Genomic DNA, 24,047 nt, shown 5'->3' with positions numbered 1-24,047 from the left:
ATTCATGGGAAAACATGAATACACTAGTTTTTGCTTATATTGTCTGGATTTCTAGTGAAAGATGAGTCATTTCAACCTTTTTATAGCGTTTACTGTTGGTATTGAATTGTCCTGTAGCTTAATGTTGAGTGAATAAACAACACACAGTCCTCAATTTTCCAGCCTAGGAGCAGCTCTAGTCCTGGAGCGCCCTCTAGTGCCCAGACCGACCTAGAGCATTTTGTTTATACCCTGGAACATTCTTGCCACTTCACGTGACTTTGCGGGCAGTGGTCAAGCAGACCATAGACTTGATTGTCTCCCTCATGCAGAGCATGGTGGCAGCTTGTTCTGGAGATAGGTAAGAAGAAGGTCCTTGTCCTCCACCTCTAACTCTGGACATCTCTGGTTAGCCTTTCTGATTTTAATTGTCCTGTCTCTGATCTTTCTGGATTGCTGTGGTACTGGATTGAGAGCTGAGCTGAGCTGAGCTGAGCTGTTCCGACGAGAATGTGTCTACTGTGTGTCTTAAGGGATTCAGGGGCAGCATTGGTCAGCAAGGAATCCTGCCCCACCCCTTCTCACCATTTACAGTGCTAGCATCTGACCCGCTAGACCCTATGGGGATTTGGGGCCTGAATGAGATGGGTGTCTCAGGAATTCCATGGCTGTGAAGAGATACCATGACCAAGGCAACTCTTATAAAACAAAACATTTAATTGGAACTGGCTTACACTTATAGAGGATTAGTCCATTATAGCGGGAAGAATGGCAGTGTCTAGGCAGATATGGTGCTGGGGAAGGAGCTGAGAGTTCTACATCTTGATCTGTGGCAGCCAGGAGGAGACTGGCTCCACACTGGGTAGAGACTGAGCACAGCAGACCTCAAAGCCCACCCCCACAGAGACACAATTCTGCCAACAAGTCCATCCCTATTCCAACAAGGCAACACCTCCTAATAATGCTACACATTCAAATACATGTGTCTATTGGAACCAAACATATTCAAACCATCACAACGGAAAACTCACTCCTCTCTTCTTTTTGGTAGAGTTTCACTTCCTTTTTGAGGACTATGGGGGCTTTGGCTGTCTCCTCTGGCATGGTAGATGCAATCTCCAGTAGCCAGAAGCTTTATCCCTGGGCTCCAAGTTCAGGCCACAACACTTGAGAACCCCCTTCTTTCCCAGGACTCTGTTTAGCATCTAGACTAGAATAACTGTGTCATCAGAGCTTTCTTCTTGAGGCCCACGAGAGGGAACAGGGAGTCTGCAGATAAGTGTATGTGTCTCTGGCAGTGCTCTGTAGGGTCAGCCATACCTCCTGCAGCTCTGAACTAGTTCTAGAACAATCTAAAAGTAATGTCTTCCCCTGTAACCCCCAACCACAGCTGCAGTCTACATACCAGATTTCAGGAGCACAGATCTCAGTGCATGTTCCCTATGCATGAGGGCAATAAGTAAAGAATAGAGAAAAGTGTTTTCCTGAGTCCACAGGGTGCCCAGAAGCCCTCAGCACAGCCAGCTGAGAGGGGACAGAGTAGGAATCTGGACTCTTGAGAAATTGTCTTTAGCTGGACGTAGGACATCACATGGACATGCCCAGCACGTCAGCCTGGCTGTAGATCTGGCCAGCCTTGGAGGATTTATTTGGATTCAAGAGGGACAAGAAGCTTCCTGGTTGCTGCCGCTGCAGAGAGCCCGTGGGCAGCACCCCACGAGCGAACTTGAGCCTCGGGACCACAGGTAAGACCAACTTTTCTGCTGCAAGAAAGCTGCCTGGTGAGCTTGGGACACACGGAAGCAGAACTCCTCTAGGACCGGGCACGTTCTGTGTTTACCGGAAGTCCCACACCCGCGGATCCCGGCCCGCAGCAGCTCTCTGCTCCCAGACCCCGTGAGAGAGAGACCCAACCGCCTGGTCAGGTGGGCACTCCTGAGGCTGCAGAGCGGAAGAGACCACCAACACTGCTCACCCCTGCCCACATCCCTGGCCCAAGAGGAAACTGTATAAGGCCTCTGGGCTCCCGTGGGGGAGGGCCTAGGAGCGGCAGGACCCCTGCCTGAGACACCGCCGGAACCTGAAGGAAACAGACCGGATAAACAGTTCTCTGCACCCAAATCCCGTGGGAGGGAGAGCTAAACCTTCAGAGAGGCAGACAAGCCTGGGAAACCAGAAGAGACTGCTCTCTGCACATACATCTCGGACGCCAGAGGAAAACACCAAAGGCCATCTGGAACCCTGATGCACTGAAGCTCCCAGAAAGGGCGGCGCAGATCTTCCTGGTTGCTGCAGCCACAGAGAGCCCGAGGGCAGCACCCCGCGAGCAAACTTGAGCCTCAGGACCACAGGTAAGACCAACTTTTCTGCTGCAAGTGACCTGCCTGGTGACCTCAAGACACAGGCCCACAGGAACAGCTGAAGACCTGTAGAGAGGAAAAACTACACCCCCGAAAGCAGAACACTCTGTCCCCATAACTGACTGAAAGAGAGGAAAACAGGTCTGCAGCACTCCTGACACACAGGCTTTTAGGACAGTCTAGCCACTGTCAGAAATAGCAGAACAAAGTAACACTAGAGATAATCTGATGGCGAGAGGCAAGCGCAGGAACCCAAGCAACAGAAATCAACACTACATGGCATCATCGGAGCCCAATTCTCCCACCAAAACAAACATGGAATATCCAAACACACCAGAAAAGCAAGATCTAGTTTCAAAATCATATTTGATCATGATGCTGGAGGACTTCAAGAAAGACGTGAAGAACTCCCTTAGAGAAACACAGGAAAACATTAATAAACAAGTAGAAGCCTACAGAGAGGAATCGCAAAAATCCCTGAAAGAATTCCAGGAAAACACAATCAAACAGTTGAAGGAATTAAAAATGGAAATAGAAGCAATCAAGAAAGAACACATGGAAACAACCCTGGATATAGAAAACCAAAAGAAGAGACAAGGAGCTGTAGATACAAGCTTCACCAACAGAATACAAGAGATGGAAGAGAGAATCTCAGGAGCAGAAGATTCCATAGAAATCATTGACTCAACTGTCAAAGATAATGTAAAGCGGAAAAAGCTACTGGTCCAAAACATACAGGAAATCCAGGACTCAATGAGAAGATCAAACCTAAGGATAATAGGTATAGAAGAGAGTGAAGACTCCCAGCTCAAAGGACCAGTAAATATCTTCAACAAAATCATAGAAGAAAACTTCCCTAATCTAAAAAAAGAGATACCCATAGGCATACAAGAAGCCTACAGAACTCCAAATAGATTGGACCAGAAAAGAAACACCTCCCGTCACATAATAGTCAAAACACCAAACGCACAAAATAAAGAAAGAATATTAAAAGCAGTAAGGGAAAAAGGTCAAGTAACATATAAAGCCAGACCTATCAGAATCACACCAGACTTCTCGCCAGAAACTATGAAGGCAGAAGATCCTGGACTGATGTCATACAGACCCTAAGAGAACACAAATGCCAGCCCAGGTTACTGTATCCTGCAAAACTCTCAATTAACATAGATGGAGAAACCAAGATATTCCATGACAAAACCAAATTTACACAATATCTTTCTACAAATCCAGCACTACAAAGGATAATAAATGGTAAAGCCCAACATAAGGAGGCAAGCTATAACCTAGAAGAAGCAAGAAACTAATCGTCTTGGCAACAAAACAAAGAGAATGAAAGCACACAAACATAACCTCACATCCAAATATGAATATAACGGGAAGCAATAATCACTATTCCTTAATATCTCTCAACATCAATGGCCTCAACTCCCCAATAAAAAGACATAGATTAACAAACTGGATACGCAACGAGGACCCTGCATTCTGCTGCCTACAGGAAACACACCTCAGAGACAAAGACAGACATTACCTCAGAGTGAAAGGCTGGAAAACAACTTTCCAAGCAAATGGTCAGAAGAAGCAAGCTGGAGTAGCCATTCTAATATCAAATAAAATCAATTTTCAATTAAAAGTCATCAAAAAAGATAAGGAAGGACACTTCATATTCATCAAAGGAAAAATCCACCAAGATGAACTCTCAATCCTAAATATCTATGCCCCAAATACAAGGGCACCTACATACGTAAAAGAAACCTTACTAAAGCTCAAAACACACATTGCACCTCACACAATAATAGTGGGAGATTTCAACACCCCACTCTCATCAATGGACAGATCATGGAAACAGAAATTGAACAGAGATGTAGACAGACTAAGAGAAGTCATGAGCCAAATGGACTTAACGGATATTTATAGAACATTCTATCCTAAAGCAAAAGGATATACCTTCTTCTCAGCTCCTCATGGTACTTTCTCCAAAATTGACCATATAATTGGTCAAAAAACGGGCCTCAACAGGTACAGAAAGATAGAAATAATCCCATGCGTGCTATCGGACCACCACGGCCTAAAACTGGTCTTCAATAACAATCAAGGAAGAATGCCCACATATACTTGGAAATTGAACAATGCTCTACTAAATGATAACCTGGTCAAGGAAGAAATAAAGAAAGAAATTAAAAACTTTTTAGAATTTAATGAAAATGAAGGTACAACATACCCAAACTTATGGGACACAATGAAAGCTGTGCTAAGAGGAAAACTCATAGCGCTGAGTGCCTGCAGAAAGAAACAGGAAAGAGCATATGTCAGCAGCTTGACAGCACACCTAAAAGCTCTAGAACAACAAGAAGCAAATACACCCAGGAGGAGTAGAAGGCAGGAAATAATCAAACTCAGAGCGGAAATCAACCAAGTAGAAACAAAAAGGACCATAGAAAGAATCGACAGAACCAAAAGTTGGTTCTTTGAGAAAATCAACAAGATAGATAAACCCTTAGCCAGACTAACAAGTGGACACAGAGAGTGCGTCCAAATTAACAAAATCAGAAATGAAAAGGGAGACATAACAACAGATTCAGAGGAAATTCAAAAAATCATCAGATCTTACTATAAAAACCTATATTCAACAAAACTTGAAAATCTTCAGGAAATGGACAATTTCCTAGACAGATACCAGGTATCGAAGTTAAATCAGGAACAGATAAACCAGTTAAACAACCCCATAACTCCTAAGGAAATAGAAGCAGTCATTAAAGGTCTCCCAACCAAAAGGAGCCCAGGTCCAGACGGGTTTAGTGCAGAATTCTACCAAACCTTCAGAGAAGACCTCATACCAATATTATCCAAACTATTCCACAAAATTGAAACAGATGGATCACTACCGAATACCTTCTACGAAGCCACAATTACTCTTATACCTAAACCACACAAAGACACAACAAAGAAAGAGAACTTCAGACCAATTTCCCTTATGAATATCGACGCAAAAATACTCAACAAAATTCTGGCAAACCGAATCCAAGAGCACATCAAAACAATCATCCACCATGACCAAGTAGGCTTCATCCCAGGCATGCAGGGATGGTTTAATATACGGAAAACCATCAACGTGATCCATTATATAAACAAACTGAAAGAACAAAACCACATGATCATTTCATTAGACGCTGAGAAAGCATTTGACAAAATTCAACACCCCTTCATGATAAAAGTCCTGGAAAGAATAGGAATTCAAGGCCCATACCTGAACATAGTAAAAGCCATATACAGCAAACCAGTTGCTAACATTAAACTAAATGGAGAGAAACTTGAAGCAATCCCACTAAAATCAGGGACTAGACAAGGCTGCCCACTCTCTCCCTACTTATTCAATATAGTTCTTGAAGTTCTAGCCAGAGCAATCAGACAACAAAAGGAGGTCAAGGGGATACAGATCGGAAAAGAAGAAGTCAAAATATCACTGTTTGCAGATGATATGATAGTATATTTAAGTGATCCCAAAAGTTCCACCAGAGAACTACTAAAGCTGATAAACAACTTCAGCAAAGTGGCTGGGTATAAAATTAACTCAAATAAATCAGTAGCCTTCCTCTACACAAAAGAGAAACAAGCCGAGAAAGAAATTAGGGAAACGACACCCTTCATAATAGACCCAAATAATATAAAGTACCTCGGTGTGAATTTAACAAAGCAAGTAAAAGATCTGTACAATAAGAACTTCAAGACACTGAAGAAGGAAATTGAAGAAGACCTCAGAAGATGGAAAGATCTCCCATGCTCATGGATTGGCAGGATTAATATAGTAAAAATGGTCATTTTACCAAAAGCAATCTACAGATTCAATGCAATCCCCATCAAAATACCAATCCAATTCTTCAAAGAGTTAGACAGAACAATTTGCAAATTCATCTGGAATAACAAAAAACCCAGGATAGCTAAAGCTATCCTCAACAATAAAAGGACTTCAGGGGGAATCACTATCCCTGAACTCAAGCAGTATTACAGAGCAATAGTGATAAAAACTGCATGGTATTGGTACAGAGACAGACAGATAGACCAATGGAATAGAATTGAAGACCCAGAAATGAACCCACACACCTATGGTCACTTGATTTTTGACAAAGGAGCCAAAACCATCCAATGGAAAAAAGATAGCATTTTCAGCAAATGGTGCTGGTTCAACTGGAGGTCAACATGTAGAAGAATGCAGATTGATCCATGCTTATCACCCTGTACAAAGCTTAAGTCCAAGTGGATCAAGGACCTCCACATCAAACCAGACACACTCAAACTAATAGAAGAAAAACTAGGGAAGCATCTGGAACACATGGGCACTGGAAAAAATTTCCTAAACAAAACACCAATGGCTTACGCTCTAAGATCAAGAATCGACAAATGGGATCTCATAAAACTGCAAAGCTTCTGTAAGGCAAAGGACACTGTGGTTAGGACAAAACGGCAACCAACAGATTGGGAAAAGATCTTTACCAATCCTACAACAGATAGAGGCCTTATATCCAAAATATACAAAGAACTCAAGAAGTTAGACCGCAGGGAAACAAATAACCCTATTAAAAATGGGGTTCAGAGCTAAACAAAGAATTCACAGCTGAGGAATGCCGAATGGCTGAGAAACACCTAAAGAAATGTTCAACATCTTTAGTCATAAGGGAAATGCAAATCAAAACAACCCTGAGATTTCACCTCACACCAGTGAGAATGGCTAAGATCAAAAACTCAGGGGACAACAGATGCTGGCGAGGATGTGGAGGAAGAGGAACACTCCTCCATTGTTGGTGGGATTGCATACTGGTACAACCATTCTGGAAATCAGTCTGGAGGATCCTCAGAAAATTGGACATTGAACTGCCTGAGGATCCAGCTATACCTCTCTTGGGCATATACCCAAAAGATGCCCCAACATATAAAAAAGACACGTGCTCCACTATGTTCATTGCAGCCTTATTTATAATAGCCAGAAGCTGGAAAGAACCCAGATGCCCTTCAACAGAGGAATGGATACAGAAAATGTGGTACATCTACACAATGGAATATTACTCAGCTATCAAAAACAAAGACTTTATGAAATTCGTAGGCAAATGGTTGGAACTGGAAAACATCATCCTGAGTGAGCTAACCCAATCACAGAAAGACATACATGGTATGCACTCATTGATAAGTGGCTATTAGCCCAAATGCTTGAATTACCCTAGATGCCTAGAACAAATGAAACTCAAGACGGATGATCAAAATGTGAATGCTTCACTCCTTCTTTAAAAGGGGAACAAGAATACCCTTGGCAGGGAAGAGAGAGGCAAAGATTAAAACAGAGACTGAAGGAACACCCATTCAGAGTCTGCCCCACATGTGGCCCATACATATATAGCCACCCAATTAGACAAGATGGATGAAGCAAAGAAGTGCAGACCGACAGGAGCCGGATGTAGATCGCTCCTGAGAGACACAGCCAGAATACAGCAAATACAGAGGCGAATGCCAGCAGCAAACCACTGAACTGAGAATAGGACCCCCGTTGAAGGAATCAGAGAAAGAACTGGAAGAGCTTGAAGGGGCTCGAGACCCCATATGTACAACAATGCCAAGCAACCAGAGCTTCCAGGGACTAAGCCACTACCCAAAGACTATACATGGACTGACCCTGGACTCTGACCTCATAGGTAGCAATGCATATCCTAGTAAGAGCACCAGTGGAAGGGGAAGCCCTGGGTCCTGCTAAGACTGAACCCCCAGTGAACTAGACTGGTGGGGGGAGGGTGGCAATGGGGGGAGGGTTGGGAGGGGAACACCCATAAGGAAGGGGAGGGGGGAGGGGGATGTTTGCCCGGATACCGGGAAAGGGAATAACACTCGAAATGTGTATAAGAAATACTCAAGTTAATAAAAAAAAAAAAAAAAGAGGGACAAGAAGAACTTGTGCAGCTTACGAGGCAGTCCCTGTGGAGTCTAGGGGGTGTTTGCACGTATGTCTCCTGGGCATTCTTCTGTCAAGTCCTGCATCTTAGAAGAGAGGCTTGCTTGGTGTGGCATCCTACAAGAGCTGTCCTTTCTCCTCCTCATGTCTTCCAACTTGCACCAGCAGCCAGCAGGACTTACCCACTAGAGCTCCTAACAGCAATCACCCATGGATCCCAGCCTGCCGGGGCTCAGGGGCAGAGAGGTCTTCAGGTAGCCAGAGATCCGATGTAGGAAGGTGGGAAACTGTCATCTTTTTCACATAGCTGGCTTGGCTTGAGGCTGTATGTCCTGTTGTTAAGGTACCTTTCTGTCTCATCTGCTCCTTCCTGGGTGTGCCTAGCACCAGGTGCTAAAGCCACAGTGGCAACCAAAGCGTCATTCCTCATCCACACAGAGATTTATAGAATCTGCCAGTCAGCTTTCAGTCACTGGGGCAAACTACCCTAGAAAACGGATTTACAAGGAGGAAAGGCTTATTTGGGGCGTGTCACAGGCTTCTGTCTCTGGTTGGTGAATGTGTTATTCTGTGGTGAGAAAATGTATAATGGTAGGTAGTTTGCAGCAGAGCAAAGCAGTTCATGTCATAGAAGCCAGGAAACAAAGACAGAGTGACAGGAAGGTATTAGGGTCCCCACATCCCCTTCATGGACACACCCATGATGTAACTCCCTCTTACTAGGCACTGTCTACAGGTCCTACCAGCTCCCATTAGCCCCATATGCAGAGGAGCAGACATTAAACACATGTCCCTTGGGGGACAGTCCAGATCTCAACTATAGCAGGAAGTGGGAGCTATTAGAAGTTTTCTCCTGGTGACGTTTATTGGGAGGACAATATTTTGGGTTTATGTTTTTAATACTCTGTCCCATTGTCCCCTCAGTTGGTTGCAGTGTCCTAGAAAAACTGGTGATTCTGAAATCAGATCCCATCTGCCACACTGTTATTTATGTCAACGAGCAGCACGGAAATCTCCGTCAGGCCCCGGTGTCCTAGTTGCTGGTCCAGACGCTGTGTTTTCCATCCAGTGTGTGCTTCAGAGCCCGGCTGTGGAGCAGGGCTTTGATTGGCAAGAGGAGCAGCTGTGGCCTGGGCTCTGAGAACTCCAAGTGTGTGCTCTTTTTCTGAAATCTAGCTCACCCTAGCCAGGGTAGGGCCTGTCTGCCTTCTTCCCTGTCTGCTGGTCCAGATGGAGCAAACACCTGGACTTCTCTAGCTTCTCTGCAGCCTGCAAAGGCCTCCAGATGATAGGATGTGATCTCTGTCACCTTAACAGGGATTGGAGGACCTAAGAGCTTCGATATGATGGAGACAGGAAGGAAGGGGGAAGGTTAGAGGCTAACTTCTTTTTTTTTTTTTTTTTTTTTTTTTTTGGTTCTTTTTTTCGGAGCTGGGGACCGAACCCAGGGCCTTGCGCTTCCTAGGCAAGCGCTCTGCCACTGAGCCAAATCCCCAACCCCTAGAGGCTAACTTCTACTCCTTAAATCCATATTCTATGCTGTACCGCCCAGTGTAATGGATTTGGAGATGAGGCCTTTAAGGTTAAATTGGGTTCATGGAGACAGGCCTTCTTTCTCTGAAAAGTAGCAGAAGAGTCATTAGACATGTGTGTGCACAGAGGAAAGAGGACACAGTGAAAGGACACAGTCGAAAGCCAGGAAGAGAAGTTTCATCAGAAACCAACCATGGCAGCACTTTGATCTTGGATGTCTAACTTCCAAAAGTGTGGTCTGAACCTCCCAGTCTGTGGTATTGTGTTATGGTGGCCTCAGCAGATCCAGTTAGAGGATCCAGCAGTTAGCAGACTGCTGTTCAACCCTGCCCTGAGGGTAAGGATCAGAATTGCCCCCAGGACATGCCCTTGACATTTTCAGCAGCTGGGACTCTCACTCTAGTCTGATTGATGGTCATCCCAGTGTGGAGCTGAGCTCTCTCTTTCCAGTTCTCTAGGCCATAGCACAGAATGGCAGAGATGTGTGTGTGTGTGTGTGTGTGTGTGTGTGTGTGTGTGTGTGTGTGTAGGCAGGCCATGACTGCTTTTCTGGGTGAAATAAGACTTAACTTTCCGGGTAGAAAACCATTCGGTGTTCACCCCTTGTATACCAGAGTCTGGACATCGTAGGATGGTCACCTCCTTGGGAGTCTTTGTCTACTGCTTTTTGTCAGCACACATGGTCCTTTGAACATCCCTGTCCCATCACAAGTATGGGGAATCCTCCACTCCTCCGACTCCTTCACCAGGACCCAGGCTTTAGTAGTCACATCTCTTGACTCTGACATCCTTCATCTTGTAAGTGACGTTGTGATGACACAGAAGCCACCCAGATGCTCCAGACCCTTCCCATCTCCAGATCCTCAGCTTTAATCGCATCTTCAGAGTGTCTTTTGCTATGGAAGGTCACACACAAAGGGTTGCAGGAATTGCATTGTGTGCAATGCTGGGGAGGGGGCTGCCCTTCGCCATGCAACTCATGTTCAGTTTCCCTTCTTGAGATCCAAATGGTCCTAGGGGGAGATTTGAGTAGAGACAGAGGCTCCCCTTCCATCTGCCTATAATATTCTCCTTTGATGAGATGACAGAGTCCAAGAACCCACTTCCTTCAGAGCCTTCTCTGGGCATGACCCTCTGTGTGGCTGCTGCAGGCCACATCATTAGAATTCTACCTGGGATCTCCAACTTCAATCTATCCCAGACAACACAAGTCCATCCAGAGGGCCTGAAACTAAACCATGACCACTGGCTCTCCTCCCCATAAGTCCCATCTCACCCACGCTGTCCCTCCATTCTCTGTGAGAGCTGCTTCTATGAGGGGAAGGGGAAGAGTGGGCTTTTAGAGATAAAGACATGGCAGACTGCATCATACACCAGCAGGGGAAGGAGTGAACACCTTTAAAGTCCTGGAGGCTATGGAGTTCACCTTGTGTCCCAGGACTGCCACCTGAGCCCACTTTGAGGCTGGTTTCCATGTGGACAGGGAACTGGTCACCAAAACCAGAAATCTCACATGGGGGTATTGCCTCGACACTAAGCTTTAGATGAACAAACAAAAAATTCTGGTCTTACCGCATATAGATAATAGAGTTGGTACTGTTGAGTTGTAGAAATAAACTATAACGTTCAGATACATTTGGGGATATTAGACTGGGTTCAACTCTTTGGGGTATGTGACCTTGACCTTCCTAGGTCATGGTTTATAAAATTGGACCTTTCTGGGGCCATGATTATAAAGTTGAATCACACAAGAACTGTGACAGTGGTCATCATAAGGAGACAGTGAGGCAGAGAACATGAAAGTGTTTTGTATAGAAAGCAACCAGGTCAGAACTTAGTCATAATGTGGGAATATGAGCAGGCCAGAAGCTCTCAGTTCCCAGGAAGTTGGGGACCAGGAGGACAATTGCACTTCCTTACATCTTGCACCTTGGTGGTACCTAGTGGTGATTTCACTGTTGTAGATTGAGTATTTTCACATGATGAGACTTCCAGCTTTCTTAGTTACTCCTCTCTTGGATCCAGCACCGCCTGGGCAAATGAAACTAGCCTACAAAATGCCTTACCCTGTGAGCAAGGCTCACCTATAGTAAGGCTCACCTTCCTGAGTGGCCTCTGGCAAGCCCTGCAGTCTTCTCCCCTTGAATGTGGGCTGGATCCAAGGACTAGCTGGTTGCAAATAGAAAAGGCAGCTCAACAGGGCATCGCTTCTGAAGTTGGGCTGCAAAGACTCTGGGATCCTCTTCTGTCATTTCTTGTTCACTCTGGGGAGGCAAGAAGTGTGTTGTGAGCAGTGGTGTGGTGGGGTCTCTGTGGCAAAGGTCTGAGGTTGACTTCTAGCTAACGAGCTGGCAAGCCTTGAGGTGTCAGAAGCACAGGACAGCCTCCTGGGGATGCAGGTAATGTCTGGGAGGTATCACGTTGTTTTTAAGTTGGTGAGCATCGGAATAATGTCTTAGAACAAAGGATGAAACTGTTACTTTCAGGGGTTAGGGATTTAGCTCAGTGGTAGAGGGACACACTGTTAGTCTGTCAGCAATTCTTTGCTCATTCCTCTGTTCTTGCATTTCACAAAGATATACTGAGCATGTGCTATGAATCAGGCTAATATATAATGCGCTGTACTGTACTGTACTATACCATACTGTACTGTACTATACTATACTGTACTATACTATACTAATGATATTTAAAGGACACAAGTGAGTGACTCTGACCACAAACTGCAGGTAGGTTTTGTCCCAGGCACCTCCACCTCACAGGCTGATCTCCTCACGTCTGCCATGGGATGATCACTTCCCCATCTACCTCTGTTCTGCTTTGGAAGCACCTGTTACAGTTCACTAAAGACTATCATGATGTATATTGTTTGATTCTCACTACAGTGTCAGGAGCGTGACTGTGTTTATTGTAACTGTTAGGGAACAGGGAAGTGGAAGCCCGGGGAGGTTGCAGTTAGGGCCATGAAACCTCTGGGGACATATGGCATGCACGATTTTCCCACAGTGTCAGCAGTTTGCATTTTCTGCAGGCTGGGCAGAGGTAAATTGCTGTGGAGGGCTCGGGTCCCCAGTCAGACTGAGGTCTTGCCTGTGCCTCCTGCAGCTCTGTGTCCAGTCAGGCTATCCACTCTTCCTAGACTCAGAATTCAAAGCAGCCTGGGGATCTAAGGCAGGAGCAACCCACTGAAAATTTTAGAAAGATGCAGATGATCAAAAGGGGGAATTTCTGCCACAGAGGGTGGCCAGCTCACTCACTCTTGGTTCCTGATAAGTCCTTTTTGCGATTTGTCAAATACATGTTCCCCTTGCCCTTCAGTCATAGTGGCTCAGGGAGGGTGCAGGCACCAGGGAGACAGAGAGAGAGAGGGAGAGGGAGAGGGAGAGGGAGAGAGAGAGAGAGAGAGAGAGAGAGAGAGAGAGAGAGAGAGAGAGAGAGGGAGAGGGAGAGGGAGAGAATATGATACATAACTATATCTGTATAAATAGAGATAGAGATGTAATCTCTATGCCTCTTCCCTCTTTCTCTTACCCTCTTCCATTTTATTTTAAATTTTATTTTCCTTGGATATTTTATGTATTTACATTTCGAATGTTATCTCCTTTCCCCACTCTCCCATAATCCCTCCCTTCCCCCGCTGCTTCTATGAGGATGCTCCCCCTCCCACCCACCCACTCCCACTTCAATGCCCTGGCATTACCCTACACTGGGGAAAGGAGCTTTCATAGGACCAAGGGTTTTTCCTCCCATTGATGCTCGACAATGCCATCCTCTGCTACATATGTGGCTGGAGTCATGGATCCCTCCATGTGTACTCTTTGGTTGGTGGTTTAGTCCCTGGGAGTTCTGGTAGGGTCTGGTTGGCTGATACTGTTGTTCTTTCTATGGGGTTGCAAACCCCTTCAGCTCATTCAGTTTTTTCTCTAACTCCTCCATTGGGGTTCTCTTGTTCAGTCCAATGGTTAGCTGCAACCATCTTCATTTGTATTAGTAGGGCTCTGGCAGAGCCTCTCAGGAGACGCCCATATCTGGCTCCTGTCAGCAAGCACTTCTTGGCATCAGTAATAGTGACTGGGTTTGGTGGATGCAAATGGGATGTATCCCCAGGTGGGGCAGTCTCCGGATGACCTTTTCTTCAGTCCCTGCTCCACACTTCGTCCCTGTATTTCCTCCCGTGAGTATTTTGTTCTCCCTTCTAAGAAGGGATGAAGCATCTACACTTTGGTCTCCTTCTTCGTGGGCTTCATATGATCTATGATTTTTCCTTAGATATTTCAAGCTTTTGTGCTAATACCCATCAGTGAGTGCGTCCTCCTTTTTCTTTTTTGACAGGGTTTCCCTATCTTACCAGGGAAATGGGGGTTCCTATTTTGGGTTCTTAATCTCATTAATAAAGGAATTTTGAAACAGACTCAAAACAGGAGTTTTGAAAAGGAAACTTGAGGATTAATTTTATTAAAGTTTGAGAGAGAAACAACAGTTCAGTCAAGCTGGAGGTCCCAGGAGTGTCCACAGAGGAGAAGGAGGAAAAGCCTTAGAGTTAAACAGAGGTCAGAGCAACAGGGAGAAAATGTGGAATGTCAGGAGTGCTGAGTTGCAGATCTGAACTCAACGGGCATTGGGTTCCAGGCCCTGTGTTCCAGGGCAAAGGACTGTATCAGGGATACATTTTTAGAAATAGAAATAGAAATAAATAGAAATAGAAATAGAAACAGGGGGGCTGGAGAGATGGCTCCACAATTAGAAGCACTTGTTGCTCTTGTAGAAAACCCAAGTTCAGTTCTCAACACTCACAACACTCATAACCCCAGTTTCAGAATACCTGACATCCTTTTCTGGCCTCAAAGGCATTGCATGCACATGGTGCCCATACATACATGAAGGTGAAATTCTTTTAAAACTGAAGTTTAAAAATCTGAAAAGAAAGAACACAGTAAAGCCATCGTATGTGGAAAAGAAAAGTAACCACAATAATGGAGTAGTGATCTGAGGAAAGATTTGCTGAAGCTCTGGCCATGTGGCCTGCTACCCTTTATAGGACATTTGTATAATAAGCTTGTGCTTTTGTACCCTGTGTCTAGAAATAGCCCAGGTAAGGATGGGCTTCCTGTCTTCATCTGCTAACTCGTTTTCATAGGTTTGTCTTATTTTACTAAAACAAAAACTTGAGAATTATTTATTTGAGTGTCTTGTCTGTGTGTACGCGTATGTACCACATGCGTAGTTCAGAAGAGGCTACTGTGTCCTTGAAATTGAAGTTACAAATGTCTGTGAGCCTCTACTTGGGTGTTGGAAACTGACCCTGGGTCCTCGGCAAGAGTAGATACCGCATGTAACTGTTGAGCCATTTCTCTAGCTTCTTACCTGTTAATTTTGATCTTGCAGTTCAGAGCCCCTTCTCTTGTCACATCTGCATATGCTGTGTGTGCTGGGATTACAGGTCTGCGCCATCAGACCTGCCACCACATCTGGATGCTGCTGGGACCTCCATCTTACCTGAGGTAGGCACCAGGAGACTAAGGGAACAAGATGCTCTCTCTCTCTCTCTCTCTCTCTCTCTCTCTCTCTCTCTCTCTCTCTCTCTCTCTTACCTCTGCCTCAGCTCCTGCCTCCAGGTTCCTGCCCTGTTTGGGTTCCTGTCTTGACTTCATTCAATGATGAACAGCTATATGGAAGTAAAATTCAAATAATTTCCCCCCTACTTGCTTTTTGGTTTATTTTTGAAGCAATAGAAACCCTAGCTAAGATACCATAACAGAATATCTATAATGATATTATAAAGAGGAATCACAGTTTTGGAATCTTCATCCCATTATCATTTGGTTTTACTGTGGCACATTATGGAGGAAACTGTTGTAGAGGCAGCCCCTTCACTGCAGGGCCAGATATGGGCACCAAAGAAGGGAGAGACTGACACTGTTCCTTCTGAGGGTACAATCCCTGGTGGCCTACACTGGCCCCAAATCTCTCATCTTCTGAAGTTTCATCCACCTTCCACCACACTTGTGACACATGGGCTCATGGAGGACAGGTCTGATACAAACGTGGCAACATTTTATTTAATTTTCTTTTTTTTTTTTCTGGAGTTGGGGACCGAACCCAGGGCCTTGCGCTTGCTAGGCAAGCGCTCTACCACTGAGCTAAATCCCCAACCCCTTTATTTAATTTTCTTACTATGAATCAGAACACAGCTGACAGGATTCAGTCACCGAGAGTTTGATTGCTTTGGTCATAGTCATTCACAAAAGTTGAGATTTTGAAGTTAGGCCTAATAAAGCCCCTTCATATAGTGCCTCAGGAGAACCATCATGGTATCTCCTGCTTGGGTTTCTCCAACAAACACAGTATGCCAATTTTTATAAACAAAAATCACCACCTTTAAACTAGTTCAACCTGAAGAGTTCCATTTAAAGACACTGCAGAGAAGGCTACAGTTGTGTTCTTCAAGCCATTGTCTTGCCCCTTTCCTCTTTAAGGAACCATTTACTTTCCCTCTCTCTCTCTCTGTACCTCTACATCGCTACCCAACTCCAAGGAGAAGGTTGCTCACTTTGCTCTTTCTAGTTCTTTAAACCTAAAAACAGATCCTCGCTCTCTTCTCATGTGCTTTTGAGTGCCCTAGGAAGAAACATCTTCCTAGTCTGTCTTCCTGTTGCCCCAAGTCCTTGTCTCTCCCCATGCCCCATCTCTGCCTCTGTCTCTCTGGAAACAATCCAAAGTCAAGTCTGTTGACTTTTGTTCTTGGGACACCGTTTGCCTTTCTTGCTGCATCTGGAACTTCCTCGACTTGCGTTTATGGTCAACATTGAGCTCCCTCCCAGGCTCCAGAGTCTTTTCAAGTTGGCTGTGGCCATGTGTTGTCATTCAGTGAGAAGAGCATGAGCTTCTTCAGTTATACTCCTCACATCTAGGGATGATTCACAGAAGGTCGGTGTTGCCGCTTGATGGGTAGAGGGTACGGGTGGGGTGGAGGCAGGCTGGCTTCCTGTGAACTCACAGGGGGAGATCAGGAAATTAGAAGGGGAAACTACAAGGAAAGGCCTTTTACTCACAGGGGGGGTGAGAGTTCCTGAATCTTCTGTAGCTGATAATCAAGGGCAGAGATGCCCCTCCCAGGCCGTCTCTGTAACCCGAGACAGACTGAACATCTGGCCATAGCAGGAACCTGCGGAATACTTGAGGAAACCAGCAGTTCCGTGTCTATAGCCCAACCAAGCTAGTATTCGGTATCCTGTCGGGAATCAGTTATCTTCAGCTTGGACTTTGAGAAAAAAAATGGAGAATTCAGGGCCTGCACACAAAATTCAGAACCAACAAGTTACATAAACCAAGCTTTCTGGGTTTGCCCAGGGATGTAGTTTAGCGTGTAGAGTGCTTGCCCAGAGTGTAGAAGGCCCTGGGTTTGTTCTCCAGCACTGCATAGCACTGGCAGTCGTGTGCATGCCTGTGATCTCAGCACTTTGGAGGTGGAGGCCAGGAGATCAGAAGTTCAAGATCATCCTTGGCTATATAGTCTGTGCTGTATAAGACCCAGAGACTGGGTCTTAGGAAAAACAACAGCAGCAGCAACAACAACAACATGGCTGCAAAGTTACCTCAGTTAATAATGGGTTTTCATAAGCATAAAGATTGATCCCCAGAAATCAAATTGAGAATAAAAATAAAAAAGCCAGGCACGATACTTTAGACTTGTTAGGGAGAAGCAAATAGGTCCTGGGGGCTCGTTGGCTGGCCAGTTTAGCCTACTTGGCAAGGAGTTTCAGGTCACAGAGAGGCTGTCTACAAATAAAAAAGTTAACATCAGAGAAATGGCATTTGAGGTTGTTTTTTGACCTCCACACACATGCACATTTGTGCATGTCACTTGCACATACATTTGCACAGACACACACATGAACACATACATACCATCGGTACCACTACCACCACCACCACCACACAAGAAACAATTTTCCAGGTGGACCATAATTAATGTCAATTTGGTGCCATTTTGGGAGGCATGGGGATTCTTTGAGGGCTCTGACTCGGTCCATTTATGCCCCAGTCCTTCATTTCCTGATCATCTATTAGGTACCCAACACAGTGTTGGAGTTATTACACTCAAAGGATGTGACCCCTGCAGGGTTCATAAGTTACAGGCCGGCTTTTATCCTAGGCGCTACCTGCCATCCACAGAGTATGTATCTGTCATTTAAGTGTCAACTCGCTGTTTGCACACTCCTGTTTTGCATAGTACCCTTTACAGCCTGCTGAGTCTCACAGAGCACCCTGTTTAAGTCTCATGATAATCTTACCAGCGTGGTGTATTTTATTACTACTGTATGGCCATATTTATATGGTGTGTGTGTGGGAGCCCTGGGGACTGCAGAGGAGAGCTCAGCCATCACCCCTCTGGTTCTAAGAAGTACAAGATCACCCAGAATTCCTTCCTAAGGAGAGTCACACCTTCTCTCCCCATGCCTCTGACTGACACTTCAGCAATGGGAGTAAAATAGCATTCATTATCTCGTGACATTTCCAAGGAAGCCTTTACCTCCGCTTCCCCTGAGATTCCGTAACAAAAGTTTGTCTGATCTTCCTCTCCCCATCGCTGTGCTCTTTGCCACCCCCAGCTCCTTTTCATCTCCCTGTTTGAGGGCAAACGTTCTCCTGACAGCAGTCCCCAGGGAGACTGGGCTGTCTTTCTTCCTTTCCCTTCAAAGAGCCTTTGAGCACTCCACTCAGCCTGGTGGATGGGATGTGCTTCATCTTTCAGTAGGCTTCAACCGCTGAGCAGGGAAGGGCACCTTGTGAGTTTCCTTCCCCTCCCCAGCCCCTGGATTCCATAGGGAGGGAGAGGGTAGGACACTGACATCTGGCCTGGGTGTACCCCCTGTTCCCAGGGGAGGGCTGCTTTGTTCTTTGGAGCCTGCTGAGATGGGCAGAGGCTACTCCAGTTGGTAGGCAAGTAGCCAGGGTTGAGGGAGAGGGACCACCAAATTGTTGGTCCAGAGCCTCTTGAAGGAAAGTCCTTGAAGAAAATCCCTCAAAGCCCTCAGAGACACCTTCAACTGCCTTTAGGTTTCCTCCTTCTTGCCCTCCTAAGGTCTGCCTGAGTCCTGCCTGTGGGCTCCTTCTCTGGTAGAAAGTTCCTCCCCACCACTTACAGAGCTACAGACTCCATGGCAATAAATCATTGTATACACCAGAGCACATAATACAACTTGAACTTCTAGATGCATTTCCTGCCTCAGTCGAACAAAACTACTTCAGCAGGCAGCCAGCAGCTCTCAGGGGGGAGTTCTACATATTTACTCTGAGTGTCTCCAACCCAGACACCAACTCTCTCAGGGGGGAGTTCTACATACTTACTCTGAGTGTCTCCAACCCAGACACCAACTCTCTGCAGTCAGGTCAGGGACCCCAGAGGTGGTGACCTGGACAGCAGTCTCCCCTCTTTGTGCTTCTCTGGGTGGCCCGTCTTAGTTAGCTTTCTGTTGCTTTGATAGTCACTAAGACCAAAAGCAACTTGGGGAGGAAAGGTTTATTTGGCTTATTATAGATTATTGTCTACCATCAAGAGAAGCCAATGCAGGAACCCAAGGCAGGAAATGAAGCAGAAGCCATGGAGGAATGCTGCTCATTGACTAGCTCCCTGTAGCTTACTCAGCCTACTTTCTTACAGGTCCAGGATCAATTCTCCAGAATGGTGCCACCCACAGTGGACTGGGCCCTCTCATACCAATCATCAATCAAGAAAATGTCCTGCAGACTTGCCTACGGGCCAATTGGATGAGGCATTTTTCTCAGTTAAGATTGCTTCTTTCCAGATCATCTCAGCTTGTGTCAAGAAGACAAAAAGCAACCACCGCAGGGCCTTCATCTAATTTCCCAGTGGAAACTAGAGAGTTAAACATTTTCTATTACAAAAATTTCAGACATACATCACAATAAACATCGTAAAAATAAGCTGCGTAAATACCCCATTGGCATCCGATAATTTTCAATAAATGACATATTTGTATGCATGTGTGGCATGCATATATGAGTGTGCAGTGCTCACAGCCACATACATGCAGAGGCCAGAACAAGCTGCTGAGTGCCTTCTCTATTGCTTTCCACCGTGTTGTTCCAAGGTGGGTTTGTAAAGTGTGAGACTAGAGGACCCAGTTTGGAGCAAGAGTGAGGTTGAGGTGTGTCCAAACCCTGAAAATGTCATCCTGAGACCGGCGGGAAAAGGACTGTTTCCTTCTTGCTCTGGACCTATATGTCCTGGTGCACATAGCCTATACAACCCCCATCTCTACCACCCTTGAGATGGCCATGTAGCCTGGTGGCCAAATTACAGGTTTAACTTCCTCTCTCCTATATAAGGACATGTCCAGCAAGCACCTGGATTCTCTCTTCAAGCAAATGAGGCATTCCCAGCCCCTCAGCCCAGCCAGTGATGTGCATGTACCCCGAAAATCCCTACCCACCCCTAGGGTTTATATAGCCCGTATTCACGCCCAATTAACAGAGCTGTTCCACGAAAATCTGGGAGACTGTTTCTCCCTTCATTCACTGCAGACCAAGGTCCTGTGTAACGCATCCAGGGGACTAAACTTCTTTCCTTCTAGTCTGATCTGGTGCACAATGGTGCATGGACACCCTGAGGGGAGAAGCAGGCAAGGCAGGGTCTCTCACTGAGGAAGAGTCTTCCTCTTTTGGCTACACTGTCTGGCCTGGGAGCTCTCAGGATCTACCATGAGGTTCAGTTTGTTCTCTTTAGGGTAATTAGAAAAGAGCTTAAAGGGATAATTAACTCAACAAATATCAAATACCTGGCATATACTATAAACAGGCACTTTGAATATAACTGGATTAAAATAAAAAACCCACCCTTTTAATGTTAACATTTTAAGTGAGGAATCAGTTAATAAAGGACATTATGTATATAACTCTCTCTGTCTCTCTCTGTGTCTCTCTCTGTGTCTCTCTCTCTGTCTCTCTGTGTCTGTCTCTGTGTCTCTGTGTCTCTGTGTCTCTGTGTCTCTGTGTCTCTGTGTCTCTGTGTCTCTGTCTGTCTGTCTGTCTGTCTGTCTGTCTGTCTGTCTCTCTCTCTCCTGTTTTGATTAAGTAGGGATAAAACTGTGAACTGAGGACTGCTAGTCTTCCTGCCCTATTGAGAATGTTCACTCCGGGCAGAAGGAGGTCATCCAGCAGAACACGGGAGGAGGAATCGAGAGCTCTGAAGTAGAGTTTGAGTCCCCAGATGCCACCACCCCACTCTTGGCCTTTCTGTTGGCAGTGCTCAGTTGGGAGCCATACAATCTAAACAAAACTGGTTCAGTTTGGGCTAAGTTTCTGTCACTTGTGACTGAAAGCATCCTGCTTAATTTACTCCTGCTCCAGCTTGTGCACTCCCAATTGGGACTTGAGGAAGGCAGCATGGCCCAGTAGGGCCAGTTTCTGAGAATCTATGAGGAGCACATGGCAGCTGTCTGTGTGAGCAACTGTCTTGGGAGGCCATGGTGAGTCTGTGCCCAGGTGATTGTGATGCAATCTTGTAAAATCCTCCTTCCCAGACCAGTGGATACAAGTGTGGACCGGGAGAGGCTGGGACAGCAGAGGTGACTCTAACCAGCCTGTCCATAGCTCAGGGAGCGAGCTATGCAGGACTATGCCGAAACACCTTTAGTTTGGTTGGGAGGAGGGAGGATTGAGGATTACAACACAGGTATTGGGTTTCTAACCAAGAAGGTGTGAGAAACCATAATTTGGCTATTATCAGAGCTGCCAATTTGGTGTCCCTTCCACTGAGGTGACTTTGCCACAGGAAAAATATTACTAAACTTGATGAAGATTTGATATCTCACCAATTAAATGGAAATAATCCCTACTTTGTAGTAGTTAAGATGAGATATAAACCACCCATGTAAAGCAGCTAACAGGGCAGCTGGTTATTATTTATGATATCCGGATTCTGGCTATAGTCTGCATCCTACATCAGATAATTTGATTGTCTTATGTGTATGTATGAGCTTTTATGCATCTGTGTTTATTTTGCCTGTGGAGGTCAGAGGATAACATCTGATGTCACTCCTCATATATTGTCTATAGTTTTTCTTTTTTTGAGATAGGGTCTTCCACTGTCCTGGAATATGCCAAGTAGGCAGGGCTGACTGACAGAGAACCTGAGGGATCTGCTTGCCTCTGCCTTCTCAGTGTTGATGTTACTGATGCATGTTACCACCCTGGACTTTTTAAAAGCATGGGCTCTGGGTATTGAACTCAGTTCTTTGTGCTTGTAAGATACTCTATTGACTCACACATTTTCCCAGCCCATGAATCAACTTTTATGCTGTCCCTAGACTCAATTTCCTTCTGCTGAGGGCTGCATTTTGACTGCGACTATAAAGGCAAGTTCTTCTGGTAACTATTAATTAGTTCCAAAGGAAAGCACTTATAAAGTAATAACTCATTAATTTATGTGGACCCTCCCACATTATCTATCTATCTATCTATCTATCTATCTATCTATCTATCTATCTATCTATCTATCTATCATCTACCTCCCATTGAGTTGTTTGAGCTGCCCATATATGAATGGGTGTGGGGTCATCTACTGGAGCACAGTCAACTTACCAGGGACCACATCTCCGAAGAAAACTGACTCCCTTTTTAGCAATCACCAACTGTCCATAGCCCTTCAGGTAGAGTAGGGAGGGGCTCATGGCGTTCTCGTCATTCTATGCTGGAAGGTTGATTGACAAGAGCCTGGGCAGCCAACCACAGCTGTTGTGAGCTCATGAGTGCAGTGTTCCTGTCCTGGTGAGGAGCCTGTTTTGCCTTAGTCTTCCCTGACTTGCAGCATCACCTCCCCTCCTTGGAGATGCCCCCTGAGCCTGTGGGAAGGATGGGTGATACACATGCCTCATTCATGGCTGAGCACTCCACGAACTTGTTCTCTGCACGTCGTCTAGCTGCGAGTACCAGTATTAACTGTAATCCAATACACGAAGAAGCATTTGAGGACTCTACTTGGGTTTTGTACCTGCCCGCCGCCAAGCTGGAACTATGCTACTAGTTCTCTTGGGTTTCCAGCTCACCTGCTTACCCATGTAGGTTACCAACATGAACCTTAGAAGCCTTAAAAGGTATCCACAGTACATAAAAGGACTACCACATATATAATGTTGTAAGTGCGTGTATAAGCTTATTTATGCAAATGTTTGTATGCAGACCTTCATACTCACAGGCCCATCCACCTTTGGTTCTACTTTTCTGAAGAACTCTGACATACATGGAGGAATTGTGTACTGTGGGCTGTGCAGTGACTTAGGGCCCCGGGGCATTGCTCTTGCACTGACTTACCTTTGTTATGAGGTTAGAATTTGGGTATTGGGATAGAGAGAGGCACAAGCTTTGCTTACTTGAGGAGGTAGGTTGGGAGGGACAGAGTAGCAGCTTCCTTTCCTATCCTTTAGGATTCTGATTCTCTTATCCTGGGAGCTTGGTGGGTTGACTAAACTCCTCTCTCAGGAAAGCCATGTTTCAATTCAGGTCAACTAGACACAGCTGTCATCCTTTGGTAAGCCTGGCCTCTGGACACATGCCTGCTTTTTCTGCTCCAGCTGCTCCTCAGGCTACTGGCCAATTCCTGGTTATCCTATGGGAGATGAAGCCCAAGGTAGGCAGACAGGTCTATAATCCTGGAACTGTCCTCTGGCACATTTCATACTCATTTTTAGAATCTCCAGTGTCTGAGCTGCTCCTTGGAAGTAGGCCAGGTAAAAGCATTGAAGAGTATGTTTCATGCCCACTGTCTAAGGAAAGGGTTAAGGACCAAGGGGGATGGGCATGTACCATATCTATGAATTGGGAAGAGATCTGGGGACAAATGAGGATTGAAAGTCAGTTTCAAATTCCTTTCACTCTTTCCCCAATCTATTCAAACCCTCTTCCTTAAGGCAAAGAAAGCAAGACTCAAAGGCAGGAGCCTGAATGCTTGTTCCCGGGTGACCTCAGGGTATATTTGAGGGTAATATGGAGTGCAACCAGACTTACCAGCCTGTGCCCTGAAAGCCCTAAAGAGCTGGGCCCCACCATTCATCCTTAGTAAGCCAATCTAAAGAGCCAAATTAGAAGTGTATGAATGAAAGTTCCCAGTAGAAACCACACCTTATGTAAAAGATTAGTATTTCAATGGAGAGACTTTGGGGGTTCCAGCTTGAAGGATAGATTTAAGTAAAGGGGTAGAGGCAAGTATGGTTAAACAGTCT

At 45.5% G+C, this 24,047-nt stretch overlaps 1 long non-coding RNA gene across 1 annotated transcript; it reads left to right on the top strand.

The window, feature by feature from the left end:
- The first annotated feature begins 222 nt into the window (after positions 1 to 222).
- On the top strand, positions 223 to 19,752 carry LOC102557194 (uncharacterized). The gene is made up of 3 exons (XR_591277.4): positions 223 to 340; positions 15,190 to 15,305; positions 19,469 to 19,752. It is a non-coding gene; the product is annotated as an uncharacterized LOC102557194 (long non-coding RNA).
- The last annotated feature ends 4,295 nt before the right edge of the window (positions 19,753 to 24,047 follow it).

This window comes from Rattus norvegicus, chromosome 2 (genome assembly GCF_036323735.1).
Source record: "Rattus norvegicus strain BN/NHsdMcwi chromosome 2, GRCr8, whole genome shotgun sequence".
NCBI classification, from domain to species: Eukaryota; Metazoa; Chordata; class Mammalia; order Rodentia; family Muridae; genus Rattus; species Rattus norvegicus.
The sequence above is the reverse complement of the archived record's forward strand: the minus strand, read 5'-3'. Positions and strand labels throughout refer to the sequence as shown.